Below are 4,004 nucleotides of genomic sequence, written 5' to 3' on the forward strand. Positions count from 1 at the left end.
TTTGGAGGTTCTTCAGTTTTGATGGGCTTAGTTGGAGTTTCTACTTCAGACATGATTTTTTTGGATCTTAAACTGTTTGTATGTTAACAGATAGGCTCTGATACCACTTGTTAGGTCACACACACTGTAGAGGGGGGTGAATACAGTGTATAGCACAATCAAATCGAATTCTAATAACACAAGTAACAGAAAACAGACTTTATTCAAAGCAATAAATTTTGTTACAGTATGGAACTGTCCTCTCTCAGTGATGAACAAATATCACGAGAGCTACTAGGGTTACAATGAATAATCTTCTCGATAATGATAACACTTATAGTATAAACCCTATGTCTGTGTTTATATACTAAACAGTTACAAGATAATCGCTAATTGATATGGAATATAATTCTGCTTCCTAAAATATATCAATCAGATATCTTTTCTTCCAAGTATTCTATTCTTCATAGAATTCCTTCTTCATGCATATCTCTTCTTACGTTTGTCTTGATCTTCTTTTCCTTTCAATCAGCCGCCTTCCTTATCTGAACGTTTCCTTTAAGTCCTGATATTATCTTCTGATAAATATCTCCTGAACCTTAAGTACTGATGACTTAAGTTCTGACTTCAGTATAAGTGCTGATTTCAGTTAAGTACTAATTTGTCCTGTTTAAGTAAGATCTGAAAACTAAACATAAATCATATTAGACATGACATTATCAAATATATCTAACAATTATTATACACCTCAATCATAGGGTTGTCAAAGTGACTTAGTCTTGTTATGTAGAGGCATGTCTTGCACAACAACTCTCATAGACGCTCTCTTTCTCTCTCTCTTTGGTGATACTGAATCATTAATAAAATTATTTTCTTTTCTCTTTCTTACCATCGCATCTTCCTTTCTCTTTCTCGTGATCAATTATGGGAGTAGCCCTCGTTTATCAGTATAACTTCTTCGTATTTTGTTTTTTTATTTTGATACTCTAGACACATTGACCCTTTGATGGATTGTTTTAGTTTATTTGATGCTCTAGGTGTTGGGGATTCGAGGCACAAAACGTAACAGAAAATAAAAAAAAATTGAATCTCTACCGCAGGATCTATGTATAATGACCGGATAATTATGGAGAATAGGATCTTATACCTTAATAAAGCTTTCCTTCTGATTATAATGGAAGTTCTAATCTTGATGAACCATAGCAGACCTCCTTGCGAAGATCTGCTCTCTAAGGTATCCACACGAACGTCTGATCGTCCAACGATCACCGGAGCCGGTACTAGCCGATTTGGTTGCCTCTTCCTCTCTTTCTTTCTCTCTAGCATCTCTAAGAGGTAGAATTGCTAGGGTTTTTCTTAAAAATATAATGTGACAAGTAACCTTAAATATATACATCTTAATATATATATCGGGAGAGAGGATTAAGGCCTAACCCTAAATCTAATGGGCTTCTGAAAAATGACCCAGTCTGATTTCAGGTTTATATTACTATTAAATTCGAATTCTAATATATATAAAATTAAACAAGTCTCACTTAATTAATTTAATAATTAAATTCAAATTAATAATAATAAAAAAATATTTAAATTCATAATTTAAATAACACTCTATTTTAAACAATTTTTGTGTGTGACCCTTTAGGTTATTATTACATTGGCAGTAAATTTATTTTCTAATAATAAAATTATAAATAATGAGTGGCATCTAGTAATACATCATTGCTACCCAAGTAATAATAATAATAATAATAATAATTGGTGATTCAATTAAACCTTTCATGAATAATGTACAATGTAATATAATCCCTTTAGCCTTATATTATAGATCAAACTCGAGGCATGCATTGGGTCATCCTCTATTAACGTTTAATCCTTGTTTTCTTGATCAATAAGTAAACTATTAAACAAATCAGTATTTGAGCATGGCCATGCATTTTATAGTCTTACTCAATCAAGAGGCCATTAATATCATTCCTTAATATAGGAGGGCTAAATCATATCTAGACCATTCATATTTCTCATGCGATTTATAATATACCTAATGTCTACTTTTATTATTACTCAGTCAAGGATAACTTTCAATAGTAAAAAAGTATATTAATTCTCGTATAGAAATATAATGACATCAGGTCTAAGGACCAATATATCATTATCACTGTGAGATTAACTTATGACACTATAAACATGTAGTATCTCACAACGTGTCAATCCAGCACCATGTATCTAATACAATTGTGCCTGTGTTTTGACTTTATTATCACCTTACCTATGATTAATGAGATGTGATTATCAGTCAACAAACACACTAGTCTCAATGTATTTATTATCGTCCCTTAACAATAATACTTGACTAGGGACCTTTAGGAATATCAATATTATCACTATAAGAATAATGTCAATAGGCATCACACATTAGATATCGATTAACTTTGCCACTGATGTTAAAAAAAGTATTGACATCACCCCGTGTTTTTGTGATGTCTTTGTTCTTTGTAGACATCGGTTATAATTAAACCGATGTCTAAAATTCACCAAAAAAAAACAAAATTCGCGCCCACCATTTCTTCCCCCGTTAGTGAAATTTCATTCAGTTTTTAGTTCTACATTACCCCAATCCCAAAATTCTCCCCCCTTAACCAAATTTTGGTTCCCCCCAAATCAATCTTCAGACACAAAATCAAAACAAAAAATCAAAACTAAAAACTAAAAAACAGAAAACTGTTCTCTCTCTCTCAAACCTGTCTCTCTCTCTCGAACCCCTCTTTCTCTCTCTCACCTCTCTCCCCTCAAAATATCTCTGAACTCCGGCCATCATCTCACCATCATAATCTCTCGAACCTCTCTCTCTCTCGAACCTCTCTCTCTCTCTCTCGAACCTGTCTCTGGAACCTCTCTCTCTCTCTCTCTCTGAACCTCTCTCCGCTCTGAATCTCTCCGTTAAGCCTCTTTCGTTTAACCTCTCTACTTCGGTAAGTGTTGTATCTTCTTGAATCGAACTGGTCTTCTCTGCATGAAGACCAGTTTTAAAAGTTGAGGATTTTTGAATTCAAAACCCTAATTTTGTAAATTGGGGTTTTTTCTAATTCGAAACCCTTATTTTTTTTATTAATTTAGTGTCAAATCTTGTTGCTAATACTTTTCTTCTTGTTGTATACAAGACCTAATCTGAGAAAAAGATTTAAAGCTTTAGGTAATTTGAATTTTTTAGTTGTACATTTATATTTTTGTTTATTTTTTTTATTTTTGTAAATTAGGTTTTCATTTGTTTGTAATGTTGTGATTTGTTTTTGCAGGACATTAGTGTTGTTTGATTTTTCGATCTTCGGTGAGTTTTCTTCTCCAACTCTGTTTTGTACGCTTATACATTTGATTTGTTTTGTTAGTTTTGATAGTGTGTTTTTTATCTATGTGCTATGCAGTTGGTTCTTATGTTGATCTATGTGTTGTGTATAATATGCATTATGTATTATATGAAATCTCAGTTTTGTTTTATTTGCAATTATGTGCAGGAGAATTCATTTTGGTATTAGTATGTTATATTTAAATGTAGTCGTGTTCTGAATTTTGGATGCAAGTGTGTGGTTAATTTAGTGATTGTGTATGCAAGTGTTTAGTTGAAAATAGTACATTTATAATTTGATAATTTGCATCCGTGACAAGTTGAATTTTGCTAAAAAGGTATTACCTTGACGCTTCCAGTTTGCTATATACTGAGATATGGTTACTTTTTGATATGGTTACTTTTCATTCATGTACTGAATTTTGTTTGTTTGGAATTTGTAGTGGTTGGCCAAGACTCGATCGTGTTACAGCATTGAAAAGCTAGATGAAGTTCGTATTGAGGCTCTGCAGTTCATCCAAGAGCATATCTGATCAATTCTTGTACTCAAGGTCTTTTCTTTTGCGTAGTCGTACATTTGGTAATTTAGACGGTTCTGTGTAGTAAGAATGTAAGTGTATAAATGCTGGGGTTGCTGTATAGGTTTGTAAATGCTGGGGGTTGTACATTTGGTAATGTAGATTCT

The sequence above is a fragment of the Apium graveolens genome, chromosome 9 (assembly GCF_009905375.1).
Source record: "Apium graveolens cultivar Ventura chromosome 9, ASM990537v1, whole genome shotgun sequence".
Lineage (NCBI taxonomy): Eukaryota > Viridiplantae > Streptophyta > Magnoliopsida > Apiales > Apiaceae > Apium > Apium graveolens.